The following is a 16,586-nucleotide window of genomic DNA, read 5'->3' as shown; positions in this document are numbered from 1 at the left end:
TTTCACCCACCCACAGAGTAAAGGAGTCAGATGTTCTACACGCGGGACTGTATTATACAAAACATGTATCTACCCTTACATCTTAGTTTAGGGGATGTTCCATTTTAGCAGCAGAAAAGTATCTGTTACTTAGAATGTCAGGGAGGGGGCTAGTGAAAAGTAAGAACAACTCAGGACATAAGGAGATGGGGGAAGAACAGCAAGCAAGTATCTCTTGGCCAATTTCTTATCTGGAATAGAGAAGTCAGTTTGAGGTGTATATGAAACAAACTTTCCAGAACATACTGATCCAATAAAGGGAAGGAGAATCGGTGACTATTGGACAAGTTGACTTATCAAGTTCAATATTTATACCTGAGGAACTTCCATACCCTTAAGCATTCTCTTCTGCTCGTGTTCCTTTTACATTGTCATTAGATGCAGATATGGCAGAGGTAACCATTTCTGAACAAGGCCCTGAAAGATATTAATGAGATACATCAAAAATGGTTATTTGTTTTATCATTTACCCTTTAGCTAAGGAAGGAAAACTTCTGTCTAAAATGAATGTTCCATTAAATGAGCTCTGGATTTAAGTGGCACTGTATTTGGATACACCTTACTAGTGTATGGATACCACTACTTTGAGATACAGAAGAGGTGCTTTGATAGTTTAAAAACAGACATGCCTTGAGGTAATGTGTGTAGAGAGTAAGACACAGTCTGACATAATTTTATCCCACTTTTCGGTACATGGTAGTGATGTAGAACCAGAGGACTGTACAAAGGAAGGACCACTTTACTGAACATGTTTGCAATAGGCTGAATAATGCTCCCCTCTCCCAAAAATGTCCACATCCTAATCTCCGGAACCTGCATGTGTTGCCTTATAGGGAAATAAAAGGAATTTGCAGATGTGATTGATTTGAAGATCTTGGATTAGGAGATTATCCTGGTTTATGCAGGTGAGTCCAGGGTTGAGGAGAAACACAGGAGAAATCAGATTCAGAGAAGGAGATGTGTTGGAAGCAGAGATTAAGGTGGTGCCTTTTGAGATTGCAATAAGAACCACAAGGCAAGGAGTCCTTGTAGTTGGCTGCTGGATGTGAAAAAGAGGAAGGTCATGGCTTCTCCTCTCAGACCCTCAAGAGGGAACCAGTCCTGCTGGCAGTCTTCTCTGAAGGGTGCCTGGTGTAGGAAAGGAAGGAGGACACCACCATTTTTAAAGTAAGAAATATTCTGCTCTGGATGGTAGAGTTACCCATCTCCTCCCTCACTGATCTTTTTCCCTTGACCATGGTCTTACATGAAGGTCTGGATTATGTGCTGAGACCTCACCACCCACTGTGGACTCTTCTTCAGAAAGATCACACATGTTTCTTGGGCAAATAATGCTAAAGCTTTCTCTCCAAGGGCCAGCTTCTTACATGCATGAACACATGGGTAGTGAAGGGAGGGTAGAACCAACTAGCTCAGCTGTTTTGAAATCAGTTCACAATCTGTTATGCTGAGCATTGCCCAAGGCCCGTCTCCAGCTCTTTATGGGAGCCCACTGACACTTAGCATCTCACCAGGTGACTGGGAGTTTCTCCCACTTTATTTTACTTTCAATCTGACTCCTGCTCTCTGTCTTCCAATATTTACTCAAAATAAATGATCTACTGCTGGCTGCCTTTCTTGATTTGCAGCACTATTGTAGTGTCATTATTTTTACATGTATTTTCTTACTTTAATATCTTCCATCATCCTTTCACATTGAATACTCTTCTCTAGATCTTTATTCTCCATAAGAGAGGTAGCCTGATATGCTATCCACTGTTTGTTAAGAAACCCTAAATGCAAATCTATAGTGTGGCCAGGACTCCCCTGAACTCCACATCTATACATCCAGCTTCTGCTCAGCAACCCTGCATGGGGGCCCCAGAGGGACGTTGCTCATATCTCCCCTTCTCAACGTACCCTCTGCTTCCCAACCACAAAGACGAGTGAGAAGAAAAGATCATCAACAAAACTTGGACATTAGGACTTATCCTTCCCTCACTCTATTCTCTCTGAACTCTCAGTCACCAAAACACAGTGCTTTTTTTTTCTTTTTTCTTTTTCCTTTCCCATGTCTCTGTTACCATATTATTCCTTGGCTTTGACCCCCAACCCCTTTTGCCTGAAATACTATGCACTTGACTCTACTAAGGCATCCTACCTCTAGATTCCACAGTCATCTTCTCAGTGTGAAGCTCTGATCACTCTCCAAATTATATCTTTAAGTGTTCTCATCACTTGCTGGCTTTTGGTGAGTAGATACTCCTGAGTCAGGTAAATAGATACCGCTGCATCAGGTGAATAGACAAGACACTGTTGACTCCACCATATTCTTCATAATCTGATCTCTGCTTGGATGGTCTTAATGTGATCTCTATATCCAGTGTCCCTTCCCACTTCCATACCTGCAGTGTCCCCTGTATGAGAATTTCCTATACACTCCTTCCCTGTTCCACCTGGAACAACCCAAACTCTTCTTTCAAAGCCCCATAAAACTCCTTATCTTTAATTTGATATTTTTCAATCTTATCAGGCTGAAGCCATTTGTCCTTTCTTTTCATTTCCAGAGCCCTCTACACTTCTTGTATAATTATGATACTATTCTTCCTTGTATTATATATATACATAACCTAGGAAATAAGTTTCTGTAGGACACGGACCATTCTTTCACACTTCAGTACATTGCACATTTTTAAGAGTTCAATAAATTTAGACTGAATTAATTAGAATCAACAGTGCTTTTTAGGGTTCCTGAAAGTACAATTTGGAATAGTAGCTAATATGTGCTTCCTTTTCACAGGTCATGAACATATGGGAGTTAACACATTACTTAATTCATGCAGCAACAAGAACGTTAGAATGACAAATTAAAAATAGATTCCCATAGTTAACATATGTACTGAAGAGAATCAACTGTTATTCCAGAAGTGAAGTTGTGTCTTTTTCCTCTGCAAATTGTTCTCTGTACGATTATGTTAGATCAGCATTTGGATTTGTAAGTTGGAGGTTCTAAATAACTTGACCAGACCTCCAACTAAGTCTTTGAAAGTACAATAAAATATGGTTCATTTAGATTATTGTATTCTTAGTAGGTAAGTGTCATTCATATTAATATAAATAAATAGATTTTCATCTTAATTCCTGATGGATGCTTAAGGATTGGAGGGCTCTGGAGCACGTGGGTGGCTCAGTTGGTTGAGCATCGAACTCTTGATTTTGGCTCAGGTCATGATCCCAGGGTCATGGGATCGAGCTCTGCATCGGACTCTGTGCTTGAGCATGAGCCTGCTAAAGATTCTCTCTCTCGCCTGCTCACTCTCTATCCCTATCTATGTAAAATAAAATTTAACAATATATACTGGAGGGCTCTAGTTTAATCTCCCTGAAAGCCCCAAAACTTCATCACCAATCAACAGCATTTACACATTTTTCTAATAAGCATGGGGCTGATTGTTTTACAGGCATTAGCTTTTTAATTCTTAACACAGTGTAACTTTATAGATGAGGAAACAAGGACTAACAGAAATTTGAATATTACCCAAGCTATCAGAGCTAATAAACTCTAAAGCCCAGATTCAGAGATGGTTTTCTGTTTGCAGAGCACATAATCTACATAAACATACTTACTCCACTAGAATTCTCTTCTTTCTTTGATGTCCCCTTGTAATTCAGAGACAGTCCAGGTGGCTGTAAGCCTGTAACTATATGAGAAAGGTTAAAAGCACCATTAAAATTTCTATTGATTGATCTGGAGAATCAATGAATCAAACAGACACAGATCTACATGTTCTATCTATGTAATATGGAAATGTATCTAGATTTTATTTCTCTTCTCTCATCATTAGAACAGTTTTGGATAGCTAGCGAAAGGAACCATATATGGTGCAATCCCTGTTAGATTTTTGCTTTTGCTTCTGTTCTGCAAAAGGAGACCCAGGGGGGCTCTTGAAATGTCTACACCTGCAGCTTGAAGAAAGCATCTCAGCCTGGATGAGCTCCTCTGAGAGATTATGCTCACCCATCTGTTTTCATAAAATTTTAACACCAGACAGCAAATTCGTATATTGTTTTAACTTAATTTTTATTCAATCTGTTGTCAGAAACCTGACTTCTGCAATCTGGCGGCAGGTGTGTAGTAAGGAACACACAGTGTGGTCTCCCCACGCTTCCCCCAAGGAACTGTTCATGAACACACAGACTCTCCACACGGCAGTAATTAGGACTCTTGCTAGATGCAGGCATTGATTCCTGGAGCTTCTCCTTTACTCTGCAGCAGCCTAGAGGTAGAGTATTTCATTCTTAGGCACTACAGTTCTCATTACTCAACCCAGGCCAAGCACCAGAGTTTTTACCACCCCTTGGCTTCTAAAATCTAGAGCCCAGGAGGATAAGCCCTCACACTTTCACTTCACTGCCCCCGGCTGACCACAGGAACCATGTTTGCTCTACTCCTTGCAGTTAAAGCTCCCGTGGTGAGTCTCAAATTTATGCCCAGTGCCAATGGCCTCTGGCATTATTTTAATATTTTTGCTCATTGCATAGGAAGGGATATTTTTACGCAGTTTTTACTTTATGCAGTTCGACTTTTCAGGAAAGTTCCCTCAAATTTCAAATCTCACGCTGTTTTCCTTTCAGTCAGCCACAACATAGCGTGCTGTGGGTGATTTTGTCCTCTTTGGTATTTTTTACGTGTGGATCAAGAATAGTAGGGTAGCTATAACTTCCAAAACTCTATATAAGAGAGGCCTCTGGCCCTTCATGAATCTCTAAATAGTCAGCTTTTTATATGAAAGTGTTGCATCTCCTTCCAAGCCAATCCTCATCAGGAAAGGTGGGGGATGGAGTTTGATAAGACTCTTGCATGTGGTTGGGATGGAGCTGTCACTGAAACTGATGAACTCTTAACAATTAATAGTAACTATCCATTATCATTATTATTCATTTTAAGAAGGATGTAGGGATGGGATTGACCCACATATGAGACCAGTATTAACATATTGGTAGAAGTTACATGACCCCAGTTGTAAAAGTTAGAAACATAGTTCTCAATGCTGGGAAGCCTGTACAAAAGTGCCCAGACTCAGACTCCCCCAGCACCAACACTTCGAAAAAGCAGGAAATGGCAAGGAAACAAAGCGACTCATGCTCTCATGCAGTGGTTCTCAAGCTTTGCCTCAGAATGACCAGATGGATTTGATAAAACCAAATTTGGTTTTGGTTTTGGTTGCTGGGTCCGACCCCTAGAGCTTCTGATTCACCAGGTCTGGAGCGGAACCCAGTAATTTTTCCCAGCAAGTTCCCAGGGGTGCCCGTGCCCCTCATCAGGGCCCACACCATCCTTGGGCTCCTCCAGCTCAGAGGCACATTGGAATCACCCAGAGAAACATTTAAAAGACACAGTCTTTGAGGACAATTGAATCACAATCCCCATGACTAGATCTGACCATTTAGTGATTTAAAGATTTTCGTGGGTGATTCTAAAATGTACAGAGGTTTGAGAACCACCACGTAGAAACATACAAGTCCCACTTACTGTTGGACGTGTTCTCCCCTTATTCATTGCATTTCCAGGACCAGACCATGCCACTTTCCTCAGTCTTGGATCTTAGCGTGTCAGGCACCAGCTCTAATCAATTTCTCAACTTCTCAAACCTAGGCAAGAAATTTAGGGGACTATAACACTCTCCATTGTGTTTCTGGCAGTGGGCAGTGTAAAAAAAAAATAGCAATCCCTCTTAGAAAGGGAAGTGTCTTCTCTATCTGTCCCCACATCTCTCTCTCCCTCTCCTCTCCTCTCCTCTTTCCACTGGAAAGATTACCTTCTTTGGAGTTCAGTACTAGCTCTGTCAGGGGTCAGGCAAGGACATTGAAGTTCCTGCTGGGTGACACAGAGGATGATACCCATTCACAAAGTGCATTCATAGCCTTCCAGCCACAAAGGGTGTCAGCTAATTGCTCTCTACTGGAGAGGTACCTCGAGTCAGAAATTCAGCTGAGCTAATTGGCAACTCCATTATTTCTGCTGAAAATAATGACTTGTGGCGCTGGCACTCAGCTGGAGAGAAGGTACCACAACAGAGTCATTAACTCTGCCCAGCACCAACTGGTTCTCCTTCCCCTCTGTAGCTACTCACTGCCTCTCACCTGCCCACTTAATGAGTCTGGGATAGAAGTAAGCAGGGCAGGTGATAAAGCTTGAGCATCTCTCCTTATATATTTTCAAGTGAGATGAGAAATGCCCTGAGCTTGGGCATGTGGATGGTCAACGAAATAAACAAAATAAATCATGTTGTCCAAAAGACAGAAGAGATGCTCCTTCTTCCATAGCCTAGGAGCTAGAGATTCAAGGACTACAGAACTTCTTGGGAAAGGTGGTTTTGGACACTTCATAATTCTCTGGCTGATGACGAAAGATCATTTGGGTGGAACAGCATATTCCCTGGATTCATTTTGGGCACCCTCACAACTTGAATTTTTCTGACTCTGAATGTGTTAGCCTCTGAAATCTTGACACAGTTCTCTTATGTACTTTAGAAAGAAGCTGGAGAGGAGGGGGAAATGCAGTAAGCCTCATTAGCAGGATTTTCTCATGGCGTTTTATTTTTAATAACCTATTTGTAGCTTTGTCTAAACCAGAGTTTTTCAAACATAACTCCTGACATTTGGACTGCGTAATTACTGTGGGGCTTTGCCCTGTGCATTGCAGGGTGCTACAATCAAGGATGAGCAACATCCCTAATATCTACCTACTAGATCCAGTAGCAGATAATCCCTGCCTACCCCCACACCCCTCACTGCCCCCTACCAGTTTTGACCACTAAAAATGTCCCCAGGTAGGTGGGAGGTGGGCAGGGGGAAATTGTCACTGTTGTGAACCACTGGTATGAAACATCACATATTCCTCTAGACAAGATTCTTGTGGTTTCAGAAATGCTGGCACTTATAAGGAATTTTATACATTAAAGGTGGTTTGGGGTGTATTTACTTACTTGATCCGTACAAGTGATATTCAAAGATAAGAGAACAGATGATACCAGGGGCGCCTGGGTGGCTCAGTCGGTTAAGTGTCTGACTTCAGCCCAGGTCATGATCTCACGGTTTGTGGGTTCGAGCCCTGCATCAGGCTCTGTGCTGACAGCTCAGAGCCTGGAGCCTGCTTTGGGTTCTGTGTCTCCCTCTCTCTGTCTGTTCCTCCTCAACTCATGCTCTGTGTGTGTGTGTGTGTGTGTGTGTGTGTCTCTCTGTCAAAACTAAATAAACATTAAAAAAAATTAGAAATTAAATGTAATTGAGACACTTGTCCAAAAGCTCTGCTTTCATCTAGTTGTTCACTCTGGGTTTGCAACAAGTCTCAAGGTTATAAAAGTTAAGTGAGTTGCCTAAGGTCACAAAAGCAGTCAGGGAAGTTGCTGCCTTCTTGCACAGTCTACATAAAGCCGGTTCCTCTCTGCTCAGTCTCTTCCCATGCTATCATTTTAGTGAATTAATATAGAACTTTAGTCAGCTCTCCTGTCTTTCCTAGAGAAGACAGTGCCAGAGAATGGAATAAGCCCTGAAAATGGGCTACTTATATTCAGTAAATAAGTATTGGGCATCTCATTTTGGCAAGGCTTGCAAAATGCTGCCTCTCTGGAGTTCTCTTTATTTTTTTTTTTAAGTTTATTTATTTATTTTCCCCAGGCAGGGTCCAATATGGGGATCGACCTCACAAACTGTGAGATCATGACCTAAGCTGAAATCAGGAGTCAGCCGCTTAACCGACTGAGCCACCCAGGCGCCCCTCTTGAGGTCTCTTATATAAACGACTTCTAGACACTATCCAAAGTTCAAAAATGTATCCGGGGTGGAGGGAATCCAGTACATGCATGCTTATGATCTGAATCTTCTTAGTAAACCTCCTTGTATTCCTATATTTGAATCGCTATCCCATTACTCGTACAAACCTTATTAACCATTCACGCGTAAGTGAACACACACCTCACCACAGCACTCAATTTTCAAATAGTCCATTCAGTGCTTTACTCCATTTATGGAGGCTGAGCCACGAAAAGAGTTGAACTTTCTTTTAACTTCAAAGATGTAGCTTTTGGCTTCATTATTATGATGGGTTACTTCTCTGAGTGAAAGGAAGAGCAGGTGATTGTGTTGACGTGTAAGAGTTTTTGTTTTTTAAAATAAAGACCTAGGATTTTGCGTAAAAGGATTGTTACTTCTCAGTGGTTATGGCTTGCCTAGATATGCAAACTGTACAGTGCTTTCACTTTCCAGAGGTATGAGGAGGCCTCCTCTAACTCGCCACATACTGATTGGAAGAGAGCTGAATAATGACAGCATAGGTCGTTAGAGAAGTGACCTTAATTTACGAAGGGACAGGGATCCGTGGGTCAACTGTTAGCCCTGAGTCTGGCTTCCATGTGCAGCTACTTGGCACCATTATATAGATCAAGCTGTACCAACAGACCTAAGCAGATTTTTCTGTCATTTTTGATCAAAGTTGTCTGTTCCAGGATTTCATTTATTATTTGTCCTGTGAGCCTTCCCCTAATCTCTCATCCTGAATGGGAAATATCAGTCAATGACCCACGAGAAATTACATCACTTTAAAAGTTTGAATTTCAAACTTCAAAAGAATCTGTTGAACTTTTATTTTAAAAGCTGCAGTTCTCTGAAAGGAGACTTGGCAGGGGTATTTTTTTTTTCTTTTTGAAGAGGTTTTTGTTTTGTTTTGTTGTTGCTATAACCCAAGCGAAAATATACACAACCGTCTCCGAGGACTTCAGCAAATATAATTTCATTTCTCAGCATTAGCTAAAAACTAGAAATGAAGAAAATTCATATTTACCTTTTTTCTTTGCTTAATAGACCAACAGGATTTTCACTTTGAAAAATGTCAAACTGTCCTAATCCCTCACTGCATATTTTAATTTACAAATCTTTTATTTACTTGCTTGTTTTTCTTTCCTTTCTTTAGCTAGACTACTGCAAGCTTTGAGTTTTGTACTTACCCACTTAGCCCCAAATCTTTTTATTTCTTTTTTTTTTCGTCTTTAAGAACTTCACTGGTGCTTTTTACCATTTTTAGTTGGAAAAATGAACAAAGCTTTTGTAGATTGTGTCAGCCTCGTGTTAAGCTTTCATTTATGGAGTGACTTTGAGATTTGAAACAAGGTAATTGGCAGAGTAGTGAACACTGTGGGGAATGTTTTACATGAGTAAAAAGAAGGGAAAGTTAGTTAACAAATATTTGTTTAACAACTGCTGTGTTCAGAACCCTGTGTTCAGAAGTTCAATGGGCAGAGATGGTGCAAAGGAAAGAGAAGTGCTGAGAGGCTTACTGCTTAAATGGGGGCCTGCAGACCAAAAGGACAAGGAGAAATAATTTACAAAGTCACACAGCAAAAGTCCCGAGTTACATAAGACAAGGAGAACAAAAGAAACAAACTATAATGGCAGGATGGGTAATCAGCTTTATCCCCATACGCCTGTGCTCAGAACATGGCTTCATCAGCTGAGGGCCACATGGACTTGAGAAATTTACCTACTCTCTGAGAATGTCACTTTCCCATTAGTGATATGGCCTTAATATTCTTTATGAAACAGGGTCAGAGATAACACCTGTCAAGTGTCATGCACGGTACCTGGCACACACACGCATACAGTCAAAGCGAACATGGGACCCGGTGTGGCGGTGGCCATGGTGGGTGTCATGTCTATCACTGGTTTTGGTGCTGCTACTACCAGAACCACCCCTGCTTTCGTTACTACAATTATGACTTTTTTTCTCTTTTTTCTAGGTTTATTTATCTTTGAGACAGGGAGAGCATGAGCAGGAGAGGGGCAGGAAAAGAGGAGGACAGAGGATCTGAAGCAGGCTCTGCACCGACAGCGAAGAGACACATGTGGGGCTTGAACTCTTGAACGATGAGATCATGACCTGAGCCGCAGTCAGAGGCTCACCCAACTGAGCTCATTCAGGTGCCCCTACTTCAATTATGATTTTAATCACTTTATTCTTCCAATCATTACCCACCCATTTGGAAGGAACCATAATACTTCACTTTTGGCTATGGAATGTGGAACTGCACATAGGTGTTTTGAATTCCACCTAAGAACCAACCTGAGGATTTACATTGAGTCTTACATTTTGGAATTCTAGAAATCCTACTTAGGAAAGTGGTCTAGTTTTCTAAGTAAAGGAGGAAAAACGAAAGCCAACACACAAAAGGTCAAACTAACCTCACTGGAGGTGAAATGCTAGGGTATCAGCAATAGTAGCTCATACAGAACAGCATAATAGTCACCATTTTTGAATCCTCGGAATGACATAATCTGTGTTAAATACTTTACAGAAACTACCTCATGTACCTCATAGCAATCTTATGAGGCAGAAATTAGAGTTTTTCCCATTTACTAATAAGAAATTGCAATTGGGAAAGCCTACTCCAGCACGGTCATATAGTGGGCAACAGAGCCAGAATTTTAAAATCAGTATCCATCAACAAAATATTAACTGCTATTCCAATGCCCCCATTACTAATCTCCAATCTTTCTTAAATGAACAAGAAATATGCTTTTATGTGAATTACTTCTGAAGAAGGCCACTTCCATCCTTCTCTCTCTATTGATTTTGTCTTGTTTTACATTCACAACGTGGCTTGTTCTGGACCTCATCCTCAAATCCTGAAGTCGCCTTCATCTCACAAGAAACAGAGTGATCTAAAGCAGACCACTGCTTCTTTCTTATTCTGAAGAACCAAGTCATTGGATGGCTCCCTAGCAGATGGAGTTAAGCAAACAACACCTCACGTGTTTGGTGGCCCAGCCTACTTCTCAATGCTTGATTTTGCAACAGCAGCAACCAGCACCAAATCACCCAAATAGTGTTATATCCCTGAGCCATAGTAAAAAGGGTGATTTCACTGGGCTCTTTACATGGTGGAGAGTTGTTTGGTTTGTATTTACAAGAAGAGAAATACTTTTTAAATTGTTTATCCCTTTCCTACCTGCCATGCGTCTGTCGACATTATTTTCCATGAGATTACAGGATACCTTCTTGCCATGACAGTATCCAATACTACATAGGTTCTGACAAAGGAAACCAAAAACAGCGAAAGATGCAAGACATTGGGTACAATCTCTGTAATGGACAGAATACAGGTGCAGGAGAGTGTTGTTCTCACTGTTTTAGATAATCATGTACTATATATATATATATAATTATATATTAATTATATATAATTAATAATATATAAAATGATATATATTAATAATATATAATATATATTTATATATATTATATATTATTAATATATAATATATTTATATATATTATATATTATATATAATTATATTTATATATATTTATATATTATATATGTAATAAAATTAATAATAAATTAATATTAAAACTAATATATATTAGTTTTAATATTAATATATTTTAGATATATTATATAAAGGTATATATCTATATATTTATTATATATATTATTTATACATATTTTAGATATTATTATATAAAGGTATATATATGTTATTCCTGTCCTTTAATTGGACTCTGTTGGCTTAAAAACATCCATTGTGAAGAGTGAACTCTTCCCCCTTGAAAAGGAACAAAACAAAACAAAACATGATTCTATTGACAGGAAGCTGAGACTGCCCCAGGCCAGGTACTTTCAACCAAGGAAAATAAGCAAAAGTGGTGAGAGGTTACAGCGGCACCCAGGATGGTGGACTCTCACTATCTGGTGATTTGGCTTGTGTTCCATAGTGGAAGCAAGAAAGAGTATGTCATATTTTAGAAGACCCCCCCCCCCCCCAGACATTAGCACTGTTTTATTCAGGGATAAATTTTAATGAAAGACTGCAGGAATCTCATATACATGATGCCATCACAAGCTCACTTCCCTCAGGAAAACTTTGAGTTTCTGTACTTGCTGCAGGCAATTTGAATGTGGAGTCAGTAGGGAAGAAAACTTATCCTAAGTAACAATTATGCCTTTGGGGCAAATTACAGAAATAAGAACTATAGCATTGACCTGTGTATTTTGTTTCCGTGTTTGCCATGCATATACATGCCTATATATCCATCTATTTCTATAGCCATCTTCTTTTTTTTAATTGTTTTTTAATGTTGATTTATTTTTGACAGAGACGGAGACAGAATGTGAGTGGGTTAGGGGCAGAGAGAGAGGGAGACACAGAATCCGAACCAAGCTCCAGGCTCTGAGCTGTGAGCACAGAGCCTGACACGGGGCTCAAACTCACGAGCTGTGAGACCATGACTTGAACCGAAGTCGGATGCTCAACTGACTGAGCCACCCAGGTGCCCCTCTATAGCCATCTTTTTACCTAACTTTCTTCTTCATTCTTGCTTGGCCCCATTATTTGACATATGATGGTCTATCAATGGTCGACTGTACAATGTAGCCCACAGTTTACAGAACATTAAGACGGGATCATTGTAATGGCCGGAAGAACACTCCCCACAGATCCCCAGCTACAGGGAGTGTAATTGACCAAGATCCTCAGCTGCTGTGCTCTGAAATCCAAAACTGCATTAGGGCGGAGGCCATGCCTCACATGAACTGTTCCAAGCCAAAGACTGAACATGACAACAATACGAAAATAGGCTTTTTCCTAGGAGGCATGCAGAACTGTGGCTCAGGACTCCTCAACAGCTCTCCTGAACTTTCCTTGGACTGCACAGCAACTCAGGATGCTCCCACTCAACCTCCCTTGCCCCGCTCCTCCACTGAGGTAGGCAATGGGTGTCAGACCTTCATCATATCCTGACACCTCTCCCAACCTCTCCTAGGTCCCTCATTTTCTTTTAAAGGGGTTTCCTGGGAAACCCCTTGAATAATTAATCTATAAATGTTTTTCTATGCATAGAATCGTTGCATATTTAACTCCATCTTGTCCTCTGTTTTCTAAACTAACGCAATCATTCAGAAACTAAGAAAAATGAACATCATGCAGAGATTCTGGGTTTAGAATAGGACACAGTAACCATGAATTTCTGGGATCAAATTTCTTGATCAGGAAGTAAAAGAGTAGCATGAGGAATGGTATGTTAAGTTAGGAAGAAACTGTCTTTCCTTTCATATAAGAACTAGAAGATGGAAAGAAAGCAGCTGCAGGTAGTCAAAATGGCAGCTTTTACAAATAATGACTGCCAGCCTCTTTCGCCTCTTTTCTCTAGGTTTGATCCACGGTGAGTGGTATGGAGGGTCTGACGTTGCTGGTGTCAGCAGTACAAGCTGAGTGTATGTGCTTAGCAACAGCAGCATGAGAGTTTTCAGGGACCATTTGCCAGCAGCACACTTGGTATCATTCTTGATGCCTAGCCAGCGTCCCCGGCCCTCCAGCATTCTCAGACTGTGTGAGCTTTCATGATTCCTGCTTTGCTTCCAGCTTCCATCATTACTTCCTCTTGTTTGCAAGTAAGAACGCTGATTGTATCAGTCCGGGCTTTTAATAGGAAACAGAGGATGCAATCAATAGGATAATTGAGGGTGGTTTAAAGAAACACTGTTGACAAAGGTATAGGCAGTGATAAGAGAAAACTACCAAGGACAGTGAAGTGCTGTGCAGCTAGCAATAGCAGGGAGTCAATATGCTTGCTCTTCTGAGGAAGCTAGGACAGGAAAGATCACCAGACCTCAGAAAGAGGGCTGTGGCCACAGGAGACAGCTCCATTAAGGAACAGGATGTCTCATGGAGGAACACAGCCACTGCAACTCACAGCTCAACCGTGAGGGAGCTGGGGCCATACAAAGTGACGCTCTTTCCTCTCACCTTCTAGTCTCCTTCTGGAACCTTACATTGGTTCAACTCAACTAGAAGATGGGAGGCAAGTGGGACTGTTGACGCTATTCATAAAGATCAGCATCCCATGGCAGACAAAAGGGTGGAAAATGGTGGACAGTAGATATAAAGGAAGAGAGCATATCCGGTATGCTGTCAGAGAAGGGCAAATGCTACTGCTTTGGGTCGAGCTTAACTTAAAAAGTTAACATGTTCTTCTTAACACGTCTATAAGCAGAATACTCTGGCAGCATTGACCAGATTCATTGATTATGAACGGGCTTTAAAATTTTTTAACAATGTAGAGTTTACACCAGAGAATTCAAAAGGATTAGTGAGGCTATCACTTTACCCTTAATTTGAAAAATACTTTCACCAGATAGACAATTCTGTATTGACAGTTTTTGCAGCATGTTAAAGATGTCATTCTCTTGTCTTTTGGTCTGCATGGTTTCTGAGGACAAGTCAGCTATCCTTCATATCCCCGTTCTTCTGTCTCTAATATATCTTGTTTCCCCTGGCTGCTTTGAATATATTCAATTTATCTTTGGTTTTCAATGTCTATGGAAATATATTTAATTAAATACATATTGAAGTATATGTACTGACATACATATACATATGTATATATAATGTCAATTTTAAAGTTCAATTTTAAAGTTGTTTTCGGAAGAAACACATATCCAGACCAAGTTACTTTTTTATGCCAGAAGTGGAATATCCATTTGTAATTTATTTTGTAAGAATACACATTTTTGCCAAGAGTTTTAGGAACTGCTCCAACACTGCTTTGGAATAAACCATTCTTCTAAATCTAGAAATTCACTTTGTTGTATAAATAACAAATATATATACTTGAATCTCTTTCTGATCTTTAAACTTTGCCACTGGTACAATAGGTGACTATATTCTTTTGATTACTGCCTGTATAGTGTATTTTTAATATCTGGTACTGGATACCATTACTTCTCTTTTACTAATTTATGTATGCATATATTATATATTTCTTCACAAATTTATTTCTATATAGTATATTTTTGTTATTATGAATTATATATTCAGTTACATTACATAACAAGGTGTTAATTGTGATCAGAAAGCTGTGGAATTTTGGGGTGATGCTAAATTATCAATCCATTTTTAATATCTTTAATTATATCACTTGTTTTCCATATATATATACATATATATACACACACACATATATACATATATATATAATCATATCATCTGCAGGAAATGATGGCTTTTAATTCCTTCTTTCCAATTTAAATTCCTCTTATTTCTTATAAAATGTAACCTATGGAACGGGAAGAAGTATTTGCCAACCATATACCTGATACAGAGTTAATACCCAAAATATATAAGGAATTCCTGCAACTCAGTAAAAAACTAATTAAAACAATGGATAAAGTAAGTGAATAGACCTGTCTCTAAAGAAGATATACAGATGGCCAAGAGATAAATGAAAAGTGCTTAACATCACTAATCATCAGGGAAATGCAAATCAAAACCACAGTGAACTATTTCCACCTACTAGGATGGCTATTATCAAAATAGCAAAAGATAACAAATGTTGGTGTGGATGTCGAAAAAGGGACACCTTGTACATTACTGGTAGGAATGTGTATTAGAGCAGCCACTATGGAAAACAGTATATGGAGGTTCCGCAGAAAATTAAAAATACAACTACCATAAGATCCAGCCATCTTACTTCTCAGTATATATCCAAAATAATTGAAATCAGGATCCCAAAGTGATTATCTGCATCCCTATGCTCATTGCAGCATTATTTAATTTTTTTAAAATCTTTATTTATTTATTTTTGAGAGAGAGACAGAGTGTGAGCAGGGGAAGAGCAGAGAGAGAGGGAGACACAGAATCCAAAGCAGGCTCCAGGATCTGAGATGTCAGCACAGAGACCAACGCTGGGCCGGAACCCAGGAACAGGGAGATCATGACCTGAGTCAAAGTCTGACGCTCAACCTGCTTTGCCACCAGGCGCCCTGAATTGCAGCAGTATTTATAAGAGCTAAGACATGGAAGCAACGTAAATGTCTGTGAACAGATTAATGGGTAAAGAAAATGTGGTATACACACTCAATGGAGTATTATTCAACCTTAAAAGAAGGAAATGATGGGGCGCCTGGGTGGCTCAGTCCTGTAAGTGATAGACTTCAGCTCAGGTCATGATCTCACAGCTTGTGAGTTCAAGCCTTGCAAGGGGCTCTGTGCTGACAGATCAGAGCCTGGAGCCAGCCTCGGATTCTGTGTCTCCCTCTCTCTCTCTCTCTGCCCCTCCCATGCTTGCAATCTGTCTCTTTCTTTCTCTCTTTCTCTTTCTCTCTCTCTCTCTCTCCCTCTCTCAAAAAAAAAAAAAAAAAAAAAAAAAAGGAAATGCTGCAGTTTGCAACAATATGGATAAACCTGGAAAACATTATGCTAATAAGCCAGACACTAAAGGACAAATATGACATGATACTGCCTACATGAGGAATCCAAAATAGTGAAACTCCCAGAAGCAAAGAATAGAATGGTGGTTACCCATGCCTCACATGGAGGGGACACAGAGAGACACTCACTACAGGGTACAAAGTTCTGGTTACCTGAATGAATAAGTGATAGACATCTATTATATGGCATATTGCCTAGAGTTAACAATAGCGTATTGTGTAGTTAAAATTCTGCTAAGAAGTTAGATATTATTTGAAATGTCCTTATCAAAAGAAAAATAATAATAATGGACAAAAGGTCAGGAG

General features: G+C 39.9%; 1 long non-coding RNA gene across 2 annotated transcripts in view; it reads right to left on the bottom strand.

Annotated features, from left to right (window-relative positions):
* The window catches only part of LOC123381044, an 84,808-nt gene continuing 68,222 nt past the window's right edge, over positions 1–16,586 (bottom strand). For both annotated transcript variants that reach the window (XR_006587545.1, XR_006587544.1), the window contains exons 3-6: positions 5,552–5,670; positions 3,646–3,719; positions 2,180–2,283; positions 1–456 (exon numbers count right to left, since the gene is read on the bottom strand). This is a non-coding gene — a long non-coding RNA (uncharacterized LOC123381044). The remainder of the gene's footprint in view (positions 457–2,179; positions 2,284–3,645; positions 3,720–5,551; positions 5,671–16,586) is intronic.

Source organism: Felis catus, chromosome D2, assembly GCF_018350175.1.
Source record: "Felis catus isolate Fca126 chromosome D2, F.catus_Fca126_mat1.0, whole genome shotgun sequence".
Taxonomy (NCBI): Eukaryota; Metazoa; Chordata; class Mammalia; order Carnivora; family Felidae; genus Felis; species Felis catus.
This window is presented reverse-complemented; position numbering and strand designations above follow the sequence as displayed.